General features: G+C 40.1%; 1 protein-coding gene and 1 long non-coding RNA gene across 16 annotated transcripts in view; one reads left to right on the forward strand and one right to left on the reverse strand.

The window, feature by feature from the left end:
• Positions 1 to 20,232, reverse strand: part of FGGY (FGGY carbohydrate kinase domain containing) — a 515,661-nt gene extending 495,429 nt beyond the window's left edge. For 8 of the 12 annotated variants that reach the window (XM_077149482.1, XM_077149492.1, XM_077149484.1 and 5 more), the window contains exon 1: positions 20,118 to 20,232. The gene's annotated coding sequence lies outside the window, so the exon portion shown is untranslated. The other 4 variants (XM_077149480.1, XM_077149479.1, XM_077149491.1 and 1 more) reach the window with 4 other exon arrangements.
• Positions 20,233 to 20,297: 65 nt separating this feature from the next.
• Positions 20,298 to 22,307, forward strand: LOC143674156 (uncharacterized). Of its 4 annotated transcripts, XR_013170894.1 has the most exons (4): positions 20,298 to 20,486; positions 20,802 to 21,043; positions 21,165 to 21,443; positions 21,684 to 22,307. It is a non-coding gene; the product is annotated as an uncharacterized LOC143674156 (long non-coding RNA). The 4 variants fall into 4 exon arrangements; XR_013170895.1 differs by lacking the exon at positions 21,684 to 22,307 and having other exon boundaries at positions 20,301 to 20,508; positions 21,165 to 21,557; XR_013170892.1 differs by lacking the exon at positions 21,684 to 22,307 and having other exon boundaries at positions 20,304 to 20,486; positions 21,165 to 21,557.
• Positions 22,308 to 23,622: the final 1,315 nt, after the last annotated feature.

A 23,622-nucleotide genomic window follows, 5' to 3' on the forward strand; every position in this document is an offset into this window, starting at 1 on the left:
GAGTGTGATGATGACTCCATAACTAAGTGATGATACTGTGAGACACTGATTGTATACTTCAGATGGAATAAATGGTATGTGAATATATCTTAATAAAATCTGCAGATTAAAAAAAAAACAAGCTGTGAGGATCAAAGCAAATTCTGGGACCATATTGCTCAGGTTCAACTCTTAGCCCCATCATGTATCAGATACGAGATCTTTAACTAGTTACTTTACCTCTCTGTACCTCAGTTTCCCTACATGAAAAATGGGGATGATGCAGAGTAGTAGCTACCTCACCAGATCATTGTGAGGATTAAATAAATTAATATTTGCTGAGTTTTTAGAATGATGCCTGGAACACCACTGTATTGTATATTAGCATTTTTAATTATAACTGTTATGAATATTTAAACTAAAGAAAATTCTAAGGACTCTCTTCTTTAGGAGAGCACTGGGAAGACTTTCTTTGGATGGTTAAGATCTCCGTGTCCCCACCCCCCCACCTTAAAAAAGGGCCCTACTTCCGCAGGAACACATTCAGGGGGAAGAAAGAAAATGGCGAGGGAGCTCCCAAGACAAATAGGCCAATAAACCCCATTTACATACTGAGTTCATTAAAGATAGAGGTTTGGATTTTATAGTCTCTCACCCTCACCAAGTCCCTGGAAGCAGAAAAGTGGCAGAACAAGGCCAAAGAAGGGCCTTAATGTCCTGATTCTAAACACAAGGCCATTGAATTTTCATCCCCAATATATCAATTACAAAGCTGAGTCCGTAACGGGGAAAATTATATGCAAGCTCAGTGATTTATGCTTAAACGGACTCCTCTTTTTGAAACATGAATTCCTGGCCCTTCTTTGAGTTCTGAATAATTAAAATATATATGTAGTTTCTTCCCCTCTATTGCTTTCTTCTCCAAGAGGCTGCTGTTGATTTGCTGACATAATTGACTATGAAATGATTTTCTACAAAACCAGACCTTCAAAGCAATGCCATTATCATTAGCATATTGGCCAAAATCCATGACTTTTCCCAGAAAGTAACTCAAATTAAAACAAGAGAAGAACCCACCAACCTTAATAAGTGCTGTCAGATGCCAGTAAATTCAGGAAGGGCTCAAGGCAGTATTAGGTTAAGGCAACAAAATCCATTCTTTACATGATTTGCAAAAACCCCTGCCTCAGAAACAATGCCAAGCCAAAAGTTGGCTGAGGCCTTTGGCCTATTTTTGCTTAGTTTGTGAAGCATGGTCCAGTAGCTTTCAGTTCTAAGGTGAAAGGCCTAAAACTGAGCTATTTGAAGATTAAACATTAAGCCTGGGGAAATGGACAGTATACCATTCCAGAAACAAGGCTCTTTCAAAATTACTGAGACTAAAGTACAAGCTTAAAATTTGGCAACACACCAATTTGGCATCACACAATAAAACCTAAGCTCTTTAACTGACCCACAAGGGTCTGTAAGCTCTTACTCCTGACTGCCTCTTGAACCTTTGCTCCTATCTGCCTCCCCCATCTATACTCCTTACACTCCAACCCTACAAAACTGCTAGCAATCTTATAAATGAAGGTTCAGTGCCTTTGTCAATACTGCTACCTCTTCCTGGAATGCCATTCCCTTCACCAAGCCATCACCCATCTGGTGAGCATCCACTTTCCTTTCAGGGCTCCATTAAATTATCACCAGCTCTTGGAAGCCTTACATTTTTATCCCAGATGGATTATGTGCCCCTATTCCACGTGACCCTCAGTATTCTATGCGTCCATCTCTTTATAATACTAGATGTATTAGAGTTCTCTAGGAAAACAGAGCCAGCAAGATATATACATATATATAATATGTAGATACATATATACATATATATATAATGTAAATATTATGAGATTTTTATAGGAATTGGCTCATGCAACTGTGCAGATGAGTAAGTCCAAATTCTGTAGGGCAGGCTGCAAGCTGGGAACTCTGATGAAAGTTTCAATGAATTACCCACAACAAGCTGGCTGGCTGAAGTAAAGATGGAAATTCTCCTTTCTGACTGATGAAATCATTATTTCTCCTTTTAAGGCCATCAACTTCTCTCATTATTGAAGGCAATCTCCTCAGTTGACTGTAAATGTAATCAGCCACAGATGTAATTGACTTACTGATTATTTAAATCTATGAAATATCCTTACAGTAATAAGCAAACCAGAACTTGCTTGACCAAGTTGAACAACCAGAACTTGCTTGAACAACTGGATACCATAACCTGGTTGTGGTTTGAAACTGTATGTACCCCAAAAAACATGTTCTTAAATGTAATCTATTCTTGTGTGTGAGAACCATTTGTAAGTAGGACCTTTTAATGAGGCCACTTCAGGTAAGGTGCAACTTGCCCCAGTCAGGATGATTTTTTATCCTATTACTGGAATTCTTCATAAGAGAATGAAATTTAGAAAGAAAGAAAGCTATGGGAAGCAAGAAACTGAAACAGAACTGGTAGAAAAGGAAGCGACCAGGAGATTCTACCATGTACCTTGCCATGTGACAATGATCAATGGCAGTCAGCCCCAGAATGCCACAGTTTTTGAGGAGAAAGTATTGCCTTGATGATGCCTTGATTTGGATAGCCTCAAAATCAGAGCAAATAAATTCACACTGTTTAAGCCAAACAGTTTCATGGTATTTGCTTGAGCAGCCTAGGAAACGGAAACACTTGCCAAGTTGACAGATGAATTTAACCTTCACAGTCCACTCCTTGTCAACTTGGCACCATACACATTTCCTTAAACCATACTTAATCTCTAAATAAAAAGAGTAAGTCATATTTTTACTTAACAAGATCCTACTGTCCTGCATACAACCAGAAACACCCTAACTTTCCCTAGAATAAAGTACAAGTCCTTGTGTAATATTCACTCTTAAACTTGATAACCTATAACTTAAATACTGCAACATGAAATTAATAAAATTTATATCATATGTTAAGGGGACAAGATAGGGAAGAAATCAAAGATATTTGAGTTTATTTACCTCCATTATGTACTACTAGTTCTATTTTCCCTTGATAAGCAGGATCAATCACCCCAGGCAGCATAATTTCCTTCTTTGTTGATTCAGAGGTATGAGGAACCCAAAGTGGCCAGGTAGCACTCTTAATTCCAGTTCAAAGGAATTATTATTGTGTCTCCCAGTGGAAGGACTCCTATTTTGGAACTAAGACCTGAAGACCAGCAGAGCTTAAGGTGGCAAGGTCAGGAAGCAAAAAATTTCCAGTGGATCACTAGGGATAATAGAGAATGGTGCCACACCCATTTCCACCCCTTGATTCCTGGATCCTTGAATCCTGCCATAGGAGAAATAGCACAATAGAGTGGATACAGCTCCTGGAGAACACTGCCTCAGCCCTGCAATGTATTGCCAACCTGTTGACACCATAATTGAGTCTTCAAAAGGCCATTTCACCTTTTTATCAATCCAGCTGCTTCAGGATCATGGGGAACACGGAAAGACTAGTGAACTCAATGCATGTGCCCATTCCTGTACTTCATTCGCTGTGACATGGGTTCCTTGATCAGAAGTGCAGTGCAGAATACCATGACATTGGATAAGTCCATGAATGATAGTTTTGGCAAAAGCACTGCATGCAGGGAAGGCAAACCTGTATTCAGAGTATGTGTCTATTCTAGTTAGAACAAAACGCTACCCCTCCCATGATGGAAGTGGTTCAATATAATCAACCTGCCACTAAGTACCAGGTGATCACCTTGGCAAATGGTGTCAGACTGGGGATTGAGTGTTGATCTCTACTGCTGGAAGATCGGGTATTCATCAGTGGCTATAGGCAGGTCAGCCATGGTGAGTATAAATCCATGTTGCTAAACCCATGCATATTCTCTATCACTACCACCATGGCAACTTTGTTCAGGAGCCCATTGGGCAATGACAGGAGAGGGTAGGGAAAGACGCCAATAGTATCCACAGAATAGGTTATTCTATCCACTTTTCACCTGCTGAAGCACCCTTTGGTAAGCATTCACATGGGACACAAATATCTTCATGTGTTTTTGCCCACTAAGAAAGACCTCTTTAACACCAATCATCCAATCATATTCCTTCCAAGTCCCTGAACAGCTGCCCAAACCACTGGCAATAGCCCATGAATCATCTTGAGCCATTTCTCATTTTAAGTGAAATAAACAACCAGGTACACTGCTCAAAGTTCTGCCCACTGGGAGAATTTCCCTTCATCACCGTCCTTCAGCAACGTGCCAGAAAGGGGCTTTGGTGCGCTAGCAGTCCACTTTCAGGTAATACTTGTAAATCATGCAGAACTATCTATAAACCAGGCCAAAGTTTTCTCTTCTTCACTCAACTGATCATAAGGAACTCCCCAAGAGGCCACAGCCATGAGCTGGGAAAAAGATGGTAATGTAGCAGAATCGGGGGTCATAAGCATTTAGGCAACTTCCTTATGCAAATTACTTGTGCCTTCAGGGCCAGCTTAAGTTCTATCGCATACATACAACTTCCATTTTGATGGAGTGCTGCTGTACACACCCAACTTTATGGTTTGGTGGTTCAGACAATACCCAGTTCATGATGGGCAACTCAGTCTCGTGATAAGGTGGTGGTCCATGGTTAAGCATTCAGTCTCTACTAAGCAGGAAAAAAAAAAAAAGTTGTTTCTCAAAAGGACAGTAGTTATCTGTAGAGGCTGGCAAGGCTGTGCTCCAAAATCCTAAGGGCTTACACTATGACTCTCCTAGAAGGGTCTATCAAAGGCTCCAAATATTTGCCACTGACACTTTCATAAAAATAGGATCTGCTGGACCATAAAGTCCAAGTCGTAGAGCAGCTTGCATACCAGCCTGAACTCATTAAAGAGCCTCCTCATGTTCTGATCCCCTCTTTTTGGGTTACTCAGTAAATGGGCTTGAGTAGCATACCCAAATGAGGAAAATGTTGTCTTCAAAACCCAAAGAAGCTAACTATGCATTGTTTCTCTTATTTGAATGTAGGAAGGGCCAGTGCAGCCCCTTACCCTTCACCTTAAAAGGGATATCTCAACATGCCCCACAGCCCTGGACACCTAGACATTTCACTGAGGTGGAAGACCCCAATTTTTTGTTGGATTTATCTCTATACTCTGACACACAAATGTCTTAAAAATACGTCTGAATTAGTCACTACTTCTTGCTCAGTAGGTTCAATCAATGTACCATCAATATAATGGACCAGTGTAATGTCTTGAGGGAGGGAGAAACATCAAGGTGCCTGCAGAAAAAATTATGACATAGGGCTCGAGAGCAGATATACTCCTGATATAGGACAGTAAAGGTCTACTGCTGAGCATGCCAGCTGAACTCAAAGTGTTTCTGTTGGTCTTGACTAACAGCAATTGAGATAAAAGCATTTGCCAGGTACCAGCATACTAGGTATAAGGGGATGTGTCGATTTGCACAAGCAATGTACCACATCTAGAAGAGGAGCTGCAATTGGAGTTACAACCTGGCTAAGTTTAGAATAATCCACTGTCATCCTCCAGAATCCACCTGTTTTTCACACAGGCCAAATAGAAGTGTTTAATAGAGATGTGGCGGAATCACCATCTCTGCATCCTTCAAGTCCATGATGATGGCACAAATCTCTGCAATTATGTTTTGGTTTGCTAAAGCTGATGAAATGCAATATACCAGAAATGGGTTGGCTTTTATAATGGGGATCTATTAACTTACAAGTTTATAGTTTTGAAGCCATAAGAATGTCCAAATCAAGGCATCATCAGAAGATATCTGGATTCCTTGGTCACATGGTGATGCACATGGCTGGTATTTGCTGGTCCTTCTCTCCTGGGTTTCTGTTTCAGCTTCTGGCTACAGTAGCTTTCTGAGTTTCTTTGGCTGTTCTCTCTCGGCTTCTCTGTGTATTCTCCTTTGAATTTCATCTCTTATAAGGGACTCCAGTAAGAGGATTAAGACCCACCTAGAGCACATCTTAGCTGAAACTATCTAATCAAAAAGTTCCACATGCAACAGAGTAACACCCACAGGAATGGATTTGCTGATCTTTTATGAACACAATCTTTTCTGGGGTACATACAGCTTCTGACAACCACAAATCACTTCAGGAATATAGCACTGCTTTTTATTTACTATTTTGCTAGGCAGAGGCAGTTCTAACAGCTTCCACTTGGCCTCTCCTACCATAATAGCCCTCAGTAGAAAGCCAATGTGGGGATTCTGTCAATTGTTGAGTACGTCTATTTCAATTATCCATTCTGGAACTGGGGAAATAACCACAGTATGGGTCCAGGGACCCACTGTGAGATGGACCTGAGCTAAACTCTACTGTTCAACTGACCTCCATAAGCCCCGACTCTGACTGGTGGACCACAGTAACATCTAGGTCTCCTGGAATTAATGTCACTTCTGAGTTGGCGTCCAAAAATCCTCCAAATGTCTGATCACTTCCTTTTTCCCCAACATAGTTACCCTGGTTAAAGGTGTAGGTCTCTTTAGGGAAGCCTAGGAGGAAGATTAACACTATAAATCCTTAGTAGTATAGCAAGGCCCTTCCTCAAGAGGATGCAGCCTGCCCTTCATTCAATGGGCTGTATACTCTCTCAAGTCTGGGAACTGATTAAGGGGCCATGACTCTGCTTTTGTAATTCAAGCAAGACTTTTGTTCACTTGACCTAGAACTCTTCTGCTTATACAGATCAAGTAAGAATTTAGTAGACTGTCCATCTATTTCATTTCTAAAAACCCATGATCTACTAGCCAACACCATAGGTCTGTGCAACCAGATCATTTTTTATTACTGCTTTGAGTCTGCTGTCCATTATGATAGCAATGTCTACCCTGTCTTTATCAATTAAATGTTGTGACTTGGTTCTATCAACCAGGGATCCAATCATTCCATTGTGTTTAATGATCCAAGTTCAGTGACGGCAGTTCCCAAAGTAATATGTGACCTACAGAGAAGAACAACCACAGAGCTCATAATCCTAGTGAAAGGCGTATTCTCTGAATATTGCTGGGGTGGATTAGCAAGTCTTACATAATAAACCCACTCTAACATTCCACCTTCTCTAAGCCTTTGGAAATCCTCATGTACATTATATCAAGGTAGTTCTGGCATTTTGACTTCAGGCAATGAAGGACACTTTTTGGTCCATGATTCAGCAAGCGACCTGAACAAATTTGAGAGTGCTTTCTAACCCCTCGAGTTTCAACACTGAATCCAGAATCTTTGTTTAGTGGACCCATATCAATAAACTCAGTCTGATCTGACTTATATTCTTCCCATCATCCCACAGCCTTAAAATTCATTCCCACATATGTTCCCTGCTTTCTGTCTATATAAATGAGAAAAATCATGCAGTTATTTTGGAGTGTAGCACACCTCCTCATAAGTCACACTTTGTATCTCACCTTTTGAGAGTTCAGTCTAATTACAGGTATGGAAAAAAAGAGAGGTAGTGGGGGTAAGACATGAGAAGAATTAAGAGGGGTCTTACATACCAACTACCTCAAGGCATTCCATTGCAGTTTCATCATGGGAAACACATATGTGAGGGTTGTCTCTTCAGGGGAGATGGTTACAGATTTATCAGGCACAGCACAGTTACTCTCTTCTGGTAGAGGTTTCATGGCTGATTCCTCAGGACAGGCCACTACAAGTTTATTTGGCAAAGATGCAGCAGAATCCAAGGTTTCAACATCCTCACCATTTTTACTATCAATCTACATGTCTCATATATTCAGGATCCCATTCCTTTCCAATCAACACCCTCACTTTAATAGTACGCACTCTGCAACGCTGGGAATTCAATTTACACTGTAATTCAGCCACTTGCACAATGAGACTCTGGATCTAGTTTTCAAAAATCTCAAGTCTGCAGTTACACGAAATAATTTTTTTTTCAAGGCACACATAAAAATGTACCTTCATGTAGTTCTTAAGTTGGGAAAATGAAGCCTTGAGCACATCCCTTTCTTTTACAGCTGTATTCAGCATATTTGGGGACAAAAAGCCATTTTAATGCCACAAAAGTCTGTTAAGGAATCAAATACTCTCACTAAAAGCCTTGCCTCTTATAAGCATTTGAGTAGCCATATCTAGTTGCGGTATTTTGTGAATCTCTATTATCAACTCACACCTTGGACTATCATCAGTGCCATCTTGATTCTTGGAAATGGAATCATTAGTGCCTCTGAATCGAATCAGCTTAGCAAATCAATTCCCAAACCCTCAGAACCAACTCAGCAATCTCATCCTTAAGATTCTGCTTCTTAAGAAACACTCCCAGTAATAGCCCCAGTTAGCGTTCTTTCGGAAACAGAACTGACAGTATATATGTGAGTATCTATGATATTAATATTGAGTTGTTGTTGTTTTTTCATAGGAATTGGTTCAAATAATTGTGGGGATAGGAATTTGGTAGGGCAGGCCACAAGCTGTAAACTCCAATGAAGATTTTTCAACGAATTTTCCAGGAGAAGCTGGCTAACTGATATAGAGATGGAAATTCTCCTTTTTGACTGCTGAATCATCCCTTCTTTAAAGGCTTTTAACTGACTGGTTGAGATTTCCCTCATTGTTGAAGGCAATCTCCTTAGTAGATATAATCAGCCATAGATGCAATCAGTTTATTGATTATTTAAATCCATGAAATATTCTCACAGTAACAATCAGCCTAATGCTTACTTAACCAAACAACTGGATACCATAACCTGGCCAAGTTAACACAGGAATCTAACCATCACATAGACATATTCTCCTACAACCATCAATTTCTGATTATCTCACACAACGAGTACTTTGAAGGGAGAGAGAGGGGTCTCTATGCAACATGTATGTCTGGAAACATCTTTGAAATAAGGTAGGATCTAAACAAATACTTAAGGAAGGAAGAATACGCGGGGCGGTGGGGAGGGGGGTGCATGGCAAGTGTTGACATGGTAGACCAAGCCTGGACACAGAACTAGTATTTAGTTCATCCATTACTATTACCTGAAAGTGTTTCTTCATTGAGTAAGTTAGTCCTAAAATATATATATATTTGACCCAAACTATATGTAGCCAACCTAAGATCTGTGGCAGGGTTCTGAGAATTTCCACCCACACAGACCTGAACACTTACTGACATATCTCAAAGAATCCTGTAAGTCAATAACTTCTAGGACCCTGGCCCCAGCAAAGACACATACACTGGCAACATGATGCTAAGCTGATTTCTGTAGCATAAGAAAGAACAACGTTACAGTGTGGGATAGAAAACAAGCACAGGTTTGGGGCTAGTCTTGGATTTGAATTTAAGCACCTCCATTTAAGGAGCTGCGGGCCTTGGGAAAATTGCTTACCCTTTCTAAACTTATTTGTCCTTATCTGTAGACATGTACAAGCACAGCAGCTATCTCAAGAGTTATTGAGAGGAATGGAACTAATATATGTCACAGACCTTTAATACTATACTGGACACGGTGGCTGGTAATAAAGGGTTAATATTATTAAATTATTCTTCTGGGGTAGAGGAAAGGTTTTACTATGACAGCTTACATTCACCAACCCTTGAAGAGACCTAGGTCTCCTCATACCAAGGGTGAGCATTGTGGCAAGTCCTTGGATATTTCCTATTCACAGATGAAGAATGTCCGATTGAGAAAGCCTGGATCAAGGCTTCATGCATATGGGGGTGGGCAAATCACAGATAAAAAGAAATATTTGATTATATAAAATGTAGAATCATGGACTGAATCCTTTTTGCAGCAATACCACCAAGAGTGATGTTTTAAAAAAATAATTTTAAGAGGGAGAAGGAAAAAGCATAAAAACCTAGAAGTCATTTTTAATCTTACCACATAGAAATTAAAATTTTATGAATAGCAAAAAATAAAATCCTAAACACAGAGTGAAAAACAAATGGGCAGGATTGCAGGAAGCTGGCGGAGGAGGAAGCTCCAGGATTCAGTCTTTCCACCAGAACAACTTCTAAACAGGCAAGAACTGTCTGAAACAACTATTTCAAAACTCTGGAGTCAAGTACAACACTATACAGCATCCAGGAAAAAGAGGGGGAGGAAGAAGCAGGTAAATTACAGTAAAAACTAATAAACTGCTCTCTCCACATGGCTACTACAGGCATGTGTCTGCCATTCTCGTGGCAGGACACTGGAGGGTCCAGCCTCTAGCTAGTTCATCGGTGACAGAAAGGCATATAAAAATTCTCTTCCCCAAGAGTGGGTAACGCCAGTCACTGATCATGGCTTTTGATGAGTTCCTTCGGATCACTGGGGGCCCAGCTCTGAGGGAGGCCAAGGCCCCAATCCATCCTGGACAAAGGCAGCAGAGGAAACTTACGAACACTATGCTTCCTCGGAGCTGGATTTGCTCGGCAGGCCAAGAAAGCACTGCTTTGAGGAGCCATGGAAGAAGCTCCCAGTGCCCCTTCACATACCCTCCCCAGGACAGACTGGAGCCCGTCTGCGTCCCCACTGTGGGTCCCTGGCCTTGTTCCGGCTGGGACAGAATGACTTGGGAAACTCATCTCTGTTATGCTTCTCCTTCCAGACTTTGCCCTCCAGGCAAAAGAAGGTTGGGACAACAAAGGCAGCACAGTAAGAAACTGTGATGGTTTGATGCTAAATGTACCCCCAGAAAATCATATTCTGAAAGCAAATCCATTCCTGTGGGTGTAGACCTATTTTGGATCTTGATTAGGTTGTTTCAGTTGAGGCATGCCCCAGGTGGGTCTCTTAATTCTCTTACTGGAGTTCTTTATAAGAGGATAAAATTCAGAGAAAGAAAGCCACAGAAAGCTGAGAGAGAAAAACACAGAAACAGGGAGGTAGCTCCTGAAGCCAGAAGCTAGAAGCAATGAAACCCAGAAGAGAAGGAAGAGACCAGCACACATCACCATGTGTCTTGCCCTGTGACAGAGGAATTCCGGATCACCAGCAGCCTGTCTTCAGGAAGAAGGTATTGTCTTGATGACGCCTAGCTTTGGAAATTTTCATGGCCTCAGAGCTGTAAGCTTGTAAACTAATAAATCTCTATTGTAAAAGTCAATGTATTTTATGGTATCTGCATTTCAGCAGCTTTAGCAAACTAAAACAGAAACTACTGAAGCAGACAACCTGGAGCAAAGGCTTACCTGCTTTAAACACCTGGGAGAGGGAGAAGTCTGTCTCCTGGGAAATAAAAGGAACATTAAAACTCCTGTAAGCAGGGGAACTCCAGAGCAACTAACAAGAGTGAGCCACAGACAAGATACACGCCCAGAAAAGACAAGGAAGACTCTGTATTTTGCTTCCCCTAGGGCAGACCTTCCTGATAAGAGGGCTAACACCCAAGAAAATCACCAGCTGGCAACAAAATCAAGAAACAGGCATCTCAGACAATAAATTCCAAAAATTAATATTTGAATGTACAGTGTGCAACAAAAGAATACAAGACAAACAAACAAAAAAAACAAGAAATGATGGCCCATCCACAGGAAGATGACAAAAATCCAGAAAATACCAATGAAGAAGACCAGACAGTGGACATACCAAAAACAGGCTTTTAAAAATGATCTTAAGGGTGGTGCAACAGTGGCTCCGTGGCAAGAATTCTCACCTGCCTAGCTGGAGACCCGGGTTTGATTCCTGGAGTCTGCCCATTCCAAAAAAAAAAAAAAAATCTTAAAAATGCTCAAGGAAATGAACACTATTACACAGAAAGAACTGAAGAATAACAGGAAAATGATGAATAAGCAATATGAGAATCTTAGAAAAGAGATAAAAACTTTAAAGAACTAAACAGAACTACTAGAGCTGAAGACTACAATAACTGAGAATAAAAATTCCCAGGAGGTTTTCAGCAGCAGATAAGAGCTGATAAAAGAAAGAACTGGAGAACACGAAGACAGGATATTAACATGAGTCAGGCTGGGGAGCAGAAAACAAAAAGAATTACAAAGAGTGAAAACAGCCTAAGAGACTTCTGACACACCATGAAGCATACCAATATACTCATTATGACAGGAGAAAAAAAGAGAGAAAGGGACAGAGAAATATTTAAAGAAATAATGATAAAGAACTTCAAAAACATAGACGACATGAATATGCACAACCAAGAAGCACACCAAGCAGGAAAAAAAACACAATCTGTCACATACTGATCACACTACCAAATACAAAGGACAAGGAAAGCGTTCTGAAAGCTGCAAGAGAAAAGCCATGCGTTACGTATAAGACACTCCCAAATTGACTGATTGCTTATTTCTCATCAGAAACCATGGAAGCAAGAAGGAAGTAGGCTGAAATTCTTCAAGAGCTGTTTGAATTTTCACTATGAGCAGCTATTACTATACTAATTAAAGAGGTCTCGCTCGTACTGAGGTGGACTCTGCCTTACAGGACTTCTACCCACAAGTCCTAATTTGTATTCTTCAGGATCAACCAAACAGCCTAGTCCCTTTTTTGGATTATCCCTTCAAATGTTAAAAATGTTTCTCATGATCCCCTACTAAATCTTTTTTCTGCCATACTAAAATTTCCAGTTCCTATAAACTATTCCGATGTGCCATGGCTTTTTTCTAAGATGAAAAGCGAAGAGAGAAAAAGTGCTACGGGACACTAAATATATCTAACTAGAATGATCTTCAGATCCCCATGTATTCCACATGGCATTGTGTAAAGATGAGGTCGACTGGGCTACTAACACATGGTAAGCGCAAAGTAGATATAACCTTTCCCCTCACCTTCCTAGAGTCCTTCTGGATGCAGTATACACTGGGATATATCAATTGCCCATCTAGTCCAACATCTAATCACTAACACTAACAACTATGTGCTGAGGGAGAAGAGAAAGTGAGCTAAGGTTCTTTAACAACTGTCTTTAAACGGGAGCTTTGAAATGGCCCTCTTCAAACACCTACTCTTCTCTTAATAGTTCATTTGTAATTACTGTTGTCTGTGTTTAATTAACATGTACCCACAAATGAGTCCAAAGGAATCTTAAACCTACTTATATTTTGAGCCAACCATCATTTTGAATCAATAAATTTCCTTTGAATTGAGTACATGGTACCAGCAATTTAGATGACCTTGCTAACCCTTCCAACAACTTTGGAAGGGTCCCCAATTTTTTTTTTTTTTTTTTTTATTAACGGAAAGAAAAAAAAAAGAAATTAACACAACATTTAGAAATCATACCATTCTACATATGCACTCAGTAATTCTTAACATCATCACATAGATACATGATCATCGTTTCTTAGTACATTTGCATCGGTTTAGAGGAACTAGGGACTCAAATGCTCTGAAGCAGTTAGGTTGCTGGCTCAAGGTCACACAGCCAGCGAATAACAGAGAAGGATTTCCATCCTATGCTTTCTTTCTACTGTGTCACATGGTAATTTTAATAAATCGTAAAAATAGTCTCATTCTAATGTTAACGTTGGTCATATAATTCTACAATCCCAGAATCTGATAAGCTAAATTCTGAGTTTGATCTAAACCATAGACTTTGACTCTCAAATTCTATCCCCCTTAGCCAATTAATCTCTCCAACCTTCAACCAATTTAGAAGAATCCAAATTTCTCAGCTATGAACTGGCTAGCAACACATTTCAAAATAGCTCAGATGCCAAGGGACTGGTAATACACATAGCCTGAACGATTTATACTTCATTACCCAACTCTACCCAAATCCACCTGTTTCAGTTTTCTTGGCTGCTCAAGCAAATACAATGTAATGGGTTGGTTTAAGCAACGGATATTTATTAGCTCACAGCTTTAAGGCTAAGCAAAGGACCAAACCAATGCATAATCAAGGTGATGCTTTTCCCCCAGAGACTAGTATTCTGGGGCTGGCTGCTGGCAAGCCTTGGTCCTTGGGCCCTCTGCTACATGGTAATACACATGGTGGCCCTCTCCTGGCCTCTCCATTCTCTTCCAGGTTCTGTTGGATTTCAGCTTCTCGCTTTCTATGGCTTTCTCTCTATCTGTCTGAATTTCATTCAGCTTATAAAAGACTTTAGTAATAGGACAAAGATCCATCCTAATGGAGGTGGGTCGCACCTTAGGAAGGAGCCTCATCAAAAGGTTCTTCTTATACCCACAGGAATAGATTAAGTTTAAGAACATGTTTTTCTGGCATAAAACCAGAAAAACCAGCACCAAACCAGCAGACCATCCTTCACAAATATCACTGTTTATGAACCTGCTGTATGAATTCTGTTTCATTAAGTCACCCACATTGATAAGAACTTCCTAAATAATTTAAGATAAGATGGGATTAAAGGAACTCCAGGGAAAAATATCCCGATCTGGGGAAGAAATCTTATTTCTTCCTCACACACCAAACCTACTGCTTGGTTTGCTAAAGCTGCCAGAATGCAATACAACAGAAATTGGTTGGTTTTTTTTAGAGGGGATTTATTAAGTTATAATTTACCATTTTAAGGCCAAAACTGTGAAAATATCCAAATTAAGGCATCCAGATAAAGTTACGTTGTCTCCAAAGAAAGGCCAATGGTGTTCAGGGCTCCTCTGTCACATGGGATGTGGGATGGCACACAGTGACGTCTGCTGGCCCTTCTCTCCTGGGCTGGTTTGAAAATGGCTCTCTCAGCTCCTCTGGGTCTTTCTGGCTTCTCCTGGGGGGTTCTGACTGAGCTCTTTCTCTCTCTGAGCTCTCTTAAAGGACTCCAGTAAAGGGTGAAGACCCACTTCAAATGAGCTGGATCACATCTCCATGGAAACAATCAGTGCTGGTTTGAAACTGTTATGTACCCCAGAAAAGCCATGCTGTTTTTCTGTTTTGTTTTGTTCTGTTTTACTTTTACATGGGCAGGCACCAGGAATCGAACCCAGGTCTCTGGCATGGCACGTGAGAATCCTGCCAAGCCATGTTCTTTTAATCTAATCTTGTGGGTACAGACCTATTGCGGGTGGGATCTTTTGATAAGTTTGTTTCCTTGGAGATGTGACCTATCCAATTCAAGGTGGGTCTTAATCCTTTCCTGGAGCCCTTATGAAAGAACCAGAGAGGGTTAGAAAAGAAAGAAAATGTCCCAGGGAGAAGAAAGGAGAACATGAGCTGAGAAAGCTATCTGAAACCAGAAGCCAGGCGAAAAGGACAGCAGACATTGCCATACGCCTTCCCATGTGACAAAGGAAGTAAGTCCCATTACTGTTAAAGCTTAATACCCAGGATATGTTCCCAGACTATGGCACAGGAAGGTGGAAATCAGGTGAAGCTCTGCAGTCTCTCTGAATTGAGAAAACAGATATGAGAGTCTGCAAAGAACAAGGATTCCAGACTTCCCAAAGCAGAGTATTGGCGAGGAGAGAGCCACATGAAGGTAGAATTCCAGAGAACCACAATGAGTGGACTTCACATGGTCAACCTATTCCTACAAACAGAGTAGAAAACCTCATAATTCACAGGGATGCCGGTGAAGTATACAGAAGGGTTTCACCTAAATGGTGAAGAGTTAGCCCTAGGCTGTACACTGCTATGGTTTCACTTAACAAAGTTTAAAGCAAGAACCAAAATAATCAACTTGTCTCCAAATAAGTTAAACACATCAAGAACAAAGCTCAAGTATATTGATAGAGATACAAAAATATCCAACATTCAACAAAATAACATTAACGATGTCTGGTATCCAAAAAAAAACCCTTATCAGGAAGGGTTGGTATGACAGTGGCTAAGCGGCAGAATTCTCACCTGCCATCCCAGAGGCCAGGGTTCAATTCCTGGTGCCTGCCCATGCAAAAATAAAATAAAATTTTTTCACTTAGAAAAAATTTCTAGCCAGGCAAAAAAGTAGGAAAACTACAAAAACTGACTTGGAATTGACACAGATGATAGAATTAGTGAGCATGGATATTAAAACTGCTATCATAACTGTATTTCATACCTTCAAAAAATTAGAGGAAAGACTGAACTTAAATTTCAGACAGGGAAAATGTAAAAAAAAATAAAAAATAAAAGACCCAGGTCATATTCCTAAAAATGGAAACCCAAATGTCTGAAGTTTTTCAAAATTTGATGAAAATGCATTGATTCAAGAACAGAATCTGAATGAATTCCAAGCACAAGAAATCGTGAAGAATACTAAACCTAGACATATGAAAACCAAATTGCTGAAAACCAGTGAAAACCAAAAAAAATCTTAAAAGTAGTTAGAGGAAAAAAGATGAGTACAAAGAAAACAGATAAGATAACAGATTTCTCATTAAACAATGGAACCTAGAAGACAATAGAGCAATATATTTAAAGTAATGTGAGAAAAAAAAAGGAGTTATTTACCTAGGATTCTTTAATCTATGAAAACATTTTCAAAAATGAAAGGTGAAATAACTTTTTCAAGCATACAAAACTTAAAAAAAAATCAATCACTAGCACAACAAAAAGTCTTAAAAGAAGTCCTCCAAGCAGAAAAATAAATAAATAAATAAAAAAGAACATGACATATGGAAATCTGGGTCTGTACAATGGAATAAAGAGCACCAGAAATGGTAGTGATGCAGACAAATATAAAAACATTTTTATTAATATTTGAATGTCTTAAAAAGATAATTGACTGCTTAAAGCTAAAATAATGATAATGTATGGGGAGTCTAAACATATGTAGAAGTAAAATGTAAAACAAAAGTAGCACAGAGGCTAAAAGGGAAGAAATGGAAATTTCTTATTATACTACACATAAGCGGTATCATTTGAAAGCAGACTGATAAACTGTATACTACAAACCTAAAAGCATTCAAACACACAAAAAAGTTATTCCTAATAAGCCAATAAAGGAGATAAAATGGAATCATAAACAATACTCACTAAACTAAAAGAAGGCATAAAAGGATGGAAGCAGGGCCAAAGAACAGGAAGAAGGAGGAGGAGGAGGAGAAGAAGGGGGTAGGAGAAGGAAAAGAGGGGGAGGGGGAGAGGGAGGAGGGGGGGAGGAGGAAGAGGAGGAAGATTAAAACAAACCATACAAGTAATCACATTAACTATAAACAGTCTAAATTAAAGGATTGAGATGGTCAGGTCCTACTTCATTATCCAATCCAACTACATAGTGCCTACAAGAAACCCACTTCAAATATAAAGACACAAATAGATTAAAAACAAAAAGAGAAAAAAGACATGCAATATAAAAAAACTGGAGTGGCTAGATTTCAATGTTAAGGATATTACCAGAGATTATGAACTAATGAAGGAGACAATTCAATAAGCGGACATAACAAAACTAAACATTTATGTACCCAATAATGGAGTATCAAACAAAACAAATCTGATAGAAATGCAAAAAGAAATATACATAAATCTAAAATAATACTCAGAGATTTCAATACTGCTTTTCCAATACCTGATAGAAAAAGTAGATAGAAAGTCAGCAAGGATATATGGACAACAGTAAATCAATCAACCTAATTGGCATTTAAAGAACACTCCAGCCAACGACAGCAGAACGCACATTCTTTTCCAACACCCACGCAACATTTACCAATATGGACCACATTTTGGGCCATAAAACAAATCTGAAAACATTTAAAAGGATTCAAGTCATAAAAAGTACATTCTGTGACCATAATGGAACTCAATTATAAAGAAATAACAGAAAGATATTTGTCTCTAGATATTTGGAAAGTGAATAACACACTTCTTCGGGAGTGATGAACATGTTCCTTATATTGATTGTGGTGACAGTTTCATGGATATAGACACGTCAAAAACTTCTCAAATTGGACACTTTAATATGACTAGTTTATTTTATGTCAAACTACACCTCTCAATAAAGCTGTTAAAAAGTATCCCAACTGAGACTGCCGTCTCTTTCCCAGTGGTACTTTGTCTGCTACATTCCTCTTTCAGCTCTTATACCAAGCAGTAATTAAGCCTTACTCATTCTAATTTCAAAATTTCTCTCCATCCCCCATGACTGTTAACCTAAACCATCTTTTCACCTGTTTTATTATAATAGCTTCTCTTAAGTCTTCACCACTCCAAATCATTCTCCACCCTACCAGCAAAATTACCTTTCTAAAACATAAATCTGTAGGTTTCACTTCAATGACTCCTGACTATCCTTTAAATTTCAAAATAGCCTTAATATGACTCACCAGACCCTTTCTGACTCTTTCCCCTTCTCCAGCATCCTATCTGATTATTTCCCACCTCACCGTCCTCAGTTCAGCTATACTAACCAACAACATGCCATGATTATGCAGTTTTGTACATGCTGTTTCTAATCCATATAATCCCCTTCCTTTTGTCTTTCTCTAGCACACGGATATTCAGGTTTTGTAATCAAGCGCAGATATTATCTTCTCCGGGATGTCTTCCCCAAACCCCCATATTGGGCCATTTGCCTTTGTCTCAATTCCTGAGAATTTTCTGCTAGTTTGCCATAGCACTAATTCCACTATTTTAAAATTTCCTACTCAAGTATTCACCTCCCTCATCAGACTAGATTTTAGCAGATTGGATGAAAGCTTTAAAGCATGACCAAGTCTTATTCATCTTTACTTTTCCAGGGCCTAACACACCATAGGGCCCAGAGTATGTGCCATAAAATTAGTGAACAAATGAATGAATGAGAGAAATGGTTTGGATGACCTCCCCTTCTACCACCCGGGTTGATTCTATATTCCTGCTATAAAAGGAGTGGACACACGAGAGGTTAAGTGAGCTCTGCAGTACATTTCAGTAAAATAATTATTTCAAATTCCCTTGGGAGGATCTCACTCTGGCTGAGAGTTTAAGGGCAAGACTCATTACCTCAATTGTTTTAAAAACCAGCTGGTAATTGATTGCGATTGAACTAAGTGAACGGTTAGGAAAACGGAACCAGATTCCAGGAAAAGACAACAAGGTCTACAAGTCAGAATTAACACAGGCTGGAAGAAGGCCGAGTATTCTCCCAGTTAATTTCTTAACTTATCCAGGAGGATAGGACTCCACCCTCTAAATTATCCTCTTCTCCAAGAACACACGTTTTGACTTCCAAACCCAGCTTGAAAGGCTCCCAACCTCCCCTCCCCCTCAAAACCAATCTCCAGGCCCTTCTCATCCTACATTCTGTTTTCTCTACCATCTTTAAGGACAATCCTCTAGGCCTCCCACTAGGGGATTCTTCCCAACTGCTCTAGGCAATCAGATCAAGAACCAAGCTGTGAGGGCTACATTATAAACAGGAGACTCCCAGAAGACCAGGGGGCAGGCAGTCAACAGGCTGAAAGATGCAGCCAGCAACTTAAAAAGCAAAACGTGTGGTGGAAAAAGCAAGCAAAACAAAACACACGAAAACTCTACCATTTAAATAACAGCCACAATCTAAAAGTAGACCTGCCTTCTTTTTCACTTATTTGCAATTCAAAAGCATAACTACTTTTCCTCTCCCAATCTCAGACTTCAAAAAACGAACCTGCTGATTCACTTCCAAATCTTAGCCATGACTGGTCCTTTCACTTAGGGGCGAAATTAACGTGAAGACGAAGTGCTTTAATGGAAAATAGCCAATGATTAGGGAAAGTCACCACTTTACATCTCGACAATTCTTTAAAGAAAGGGAAATCAATTAAAATGGAAAGATAGCCTTAGGCCTTTCCTGCCCAGGACACCTGTAACCAAACAGCAACATCTAAACTGCACCTTGAACATTGTCACGAGCTGTTGAGAGCAGCTTTAAACTACTTTAAAGGGTTTAAAGCTACACGCAGCACTGGCTTTTAAAAGGGTACAAAATATGCCTGATAAAAGTCTTACTACCCTGTAACAGATGGTTAGGGGGAAAAAGGGAGGTGCAGTGCACAGTAAACTTGACCATGACCGAGGAAGGCCCCAGGTTCCAGACATCTATCTCCCGAGCAGCGACGGGGATGCAGTGGAGGCCGACCCTTCCCTCGAGCTGCCCGGACTCCTCACCCAGGAGAGGACACTGGGACTCAACAACGCCTTGGGAGCCAACGGCCGGGCTGGTGTGAGATTTAACAGGCCACAGGAGGCGGAAGAGGCGGCAGCGGCGGAAAAGGGAAGGGGACGTCCGCGCGTTGCGCGCTAGCGTTGGAAAACCTTCTTCCTGGACGCCCGTACTGAGTGCTGCGCGCCTGCAAGCGACCCTGTGCACACGTGGGTCTGAGGGGAGGATCACTTACTTGTCCAATCTGAAATTACATTTTAGCTAGCCAGGCTCTGCTGGCAGCCGCGCGGAGGTACACCGCGCCTCTGCACGGCTGTCCCGGTGGGAGACCGCAGCCCCGCCCAGCGCCCGGCCCTCCGCCCTCCGGCCCCTGTAAAATGCGCCCCGATTGGCCCTTTGAACCGGGCCCAGGATTGGTGCCTGCTGGCCCGGTTCTGCCTTGTCAGCGGGTGGTACCCGGGGCAGCCCTGTTCCGGTTCCTTCTGCTCTCTCTAGGTTTTAAAGGAACCAGCGAGCCTCTCTCCACTTAAGCTTCGAGTTTCCTGCTGGGGAGATTCATCTCGCAGGACTCGGCAGGGCCGAGTCTCTGCAGCCCCTGATGGGTGTGCGTGTCAATAGTGTTTCCTGTAATTCCACTTTTCGATCATTTATTGAACACCAGGAATTTGTATGTTGGTATAAACAATAATAATAGAATTCTTGCAGTTCTTGAATGCTTACTTTGTGCCAGGTACTCGTTCTTTTATGCAAATTTACTCGTCTAATCCCGTAGCCAACCCTATTAAGTAAATATGACATTACAGATTGGTTCTTGCCTTTGAGGAATTTGCAAGCTGGTGTGTACTGGACTCACCAACCTCATTTAATCCTCACAATCCTTGCCTTTCCAATAAATTTCATACTGTTTCCTATTTTACAGAAGTTTTTTTGCTTGCTTTGAGGCCCGTGGGACGTAACAAAGGGAGACTTGCAACCTAAACTCCACTATGAGCTACGTCCATGAAAAATCACGCAGAGACAGACAGGTTCCTGGACTGATAAAATTTGAAATTTTGAAGATAGTTTAACAGTCAGCTGAAGCCCAGCCCTTCGTTTTCCTAGAAAAGAAAACCGAGGCCAAGTAAAGGAAATGCCTTTCTACGGAAACAGCAGTCATGTGAGGTAAGCCTAGATAATAAGATTTTATTGAACTGGCCTTATGTAGCAGGTGTATTCTGTCCATTGTCTCCTATGCTCACAGAAACCCCACAAGCAAGTAAATGTTCTTATCATTGCCTTACAGGTAAGAATATGAGGCTCAGCGAGGCTGAGGCAACACTACTAGTCCACGGATTGTGCTGCCTCTCTGCTGGGGATCATGGTTTGGGGTCATTTTTTTCTACGTTATGGTTCTTTACCTTTCACGTCCATCAACATACTCAAAGACCTGGCAGTGGACTCTTTGGGAAGATGAGGTGCTGGGATCTGGCTACCTACCACCTGGGTGAATCACAGGGTAAAATAGGAATAATAATAAGACCTGCTCATCTCACCTTCCTAGGCTGTTCAGAGAACAAATGAGGTAGTAGGAATGGCAATGCTTTGTAAAGTGTGAGATACTGAATGTACATTCCTCTGAGATCTTCCTAAGTACCCCAAGAATGGAAAAAATAAAATATACTAGTTGCCTCATGAACTATGGCAGGAGGTCTCATCTTTGCTAGACTTTTATTAATGTGAAATTGCTGCTTGTCCTCTATGATGGTACGATTTCTAGGCTTTTGTATATTCGATTACTTTATTGGTTTTCTCTTATTATCAGGCTATAGTATGAAAACAGGAGCATAATGACTGGAGTGCCAACAGCTCTCTTGGATCACGAGAGGACCTCAGGAATGAAACCCAGCCAAGGCAAAGCAGAAGGGCTTGATGCTGCAGCACCAGATCAATACTCAACTTCCCATTTGCAGACCTCCATATGAAAGAAATAAGCCACTGTCTTGTTTAAGATACATTTATTTTGCATTTTTGTCTCACACAGCCAAACCTAATCATAACTAATGCACATCTTACCTCGCTGAAAGGTAAGCCCTATAAGGTAGATCATATTACACTGCTTTTATGGATGAGGAAACAGGCTCAGAGAATATAAAGAACTTGTTCAAGGTCATCCAGTCAGGTGGAAAGAAGAGGAATTCTCACCTGGGTTTGTCTGAGGCCAGTTCTCATTCTTTTCCAGCTGCGATTCACTACCTATTATGAATGAGTGAATGAATAGATGTTTCTTACCTTTACTTCCACACCATTTATTTATTCCAAGGGTAGACAAACTTTTTTCTGTAAATGACCAGATTATCAATAGTTTAGTCTTTGCAGGTCACATATTCTCTCGTAACTACTCAACTCTATCTTTGTAGTATGAAAGCATCCATTAAAAATATTTAAATGAAAGTTGCTCATAAGTTTTTATTTACAGAAATGGGCAGCAGACTGGATTTGGCCTATGGGCCTTTGTTTGCCAATTCCTGGTTTATTCCATTCTGATGTTCCATTACAAAATACGCTGGAAACCCAGACAGTTGTGGCCAATTCATTTTTGACAAAGAGGCCAAGTCCACTCAATGGGGAAAGAATAGTCTCTTCAACAAATATTCTGGCAAAACTTGGTATCTCTGTGCAAAAGAATGAAATTGAACCTCATACCGTATACAAAAATTAACTCAAAATGGATAAATGACCTAAATGTAAGAGCTAAAACCATAAAACTCTTAGAAGAAAACATAAGGGAAAACCCTTTAAGAATTTGTATAGGCAATGGATTCTTAGGTATGATACTAAAAGCATGAGCAATAAAGTAAAATATAAATTGAACTTAAACAAAATTAAAATTTTTTTGCATCAAAGGAGATCATAAAGAAACTGAAAAAACATACAGTTGGGAGAAAATATTTAGAAAGCATGTATCTGAGAAGGATTTAATACCTAGAATATATAAAGAATTTCTACAACTCAAAAACTAAAAGATAAGCAACCAATAAAAAAATGGGCAAAGGGCTTGAGTAGACATTTCTCCAAAGAAAATATACAGATGGTCAGTAAGCACAGGAAAAGATGCTTAACATCATTAGCCATTAGGGAAAGCAAATCAAATTATAATAAGATACCACTGCACACCAATTAGGAGGGCTATTACTTTAAAAAAGAGAAAATAACTATTGGCAAGAATGCAGAGAAATAGGAAACCTTGTATATAGTTGATAGCAATGTAAAATGTTACAGCCACTATGGAAGACAGATTGGCTGTTCCTCAGAAAATTGAATGTAGGCTTATCATATGACCTGGCAATTCCACTACTAGTTATATACCTAAAATAATTGCAAACAGGGACTTGAACAGATATTTGTACATCAATGTTCCTAGCAGCACTGCTCACAATCGCCAAAAGATAGAAACAATCCAAGTGTCCATCAACAGAAGAATGGATAAACAAAATGTGTTATAGGCATGCAATGAAATATTATTTGACCATAAAAAAAGAATGAAATTCTGATACATGCTATGACCAGGATGAATCTTGAAAACACCACGTTGAATGAAATAAACCAGACACGACAGGACGTATATTGTATCATTCAACTTATATGAAATATCTAGAATAAGCAAATTCATAGAGGCAGGAACGTAAATTATAATTTACCAGGGGCTAAGGTGAAGAAATAGGGAGCTATTGTTTAAAGGTGTTCTAGTTCACTAGCTGCTG

This window comes from Tamandua tetradactyla, chromosome 2 (assembly GCF_023851605.1).
Source record: "Tamandua tetradactyla isolate mTamTet1 chromosome 2, mTamTet1.pri, whole genome shotgun sequence".
NCBI classification, from domain to species: Eukaryota; Metazoa; Chordata; class Mammalia; order Pilosa; family Myrmecophagidae; genus Tamandua; species Tamandua tetradactyla.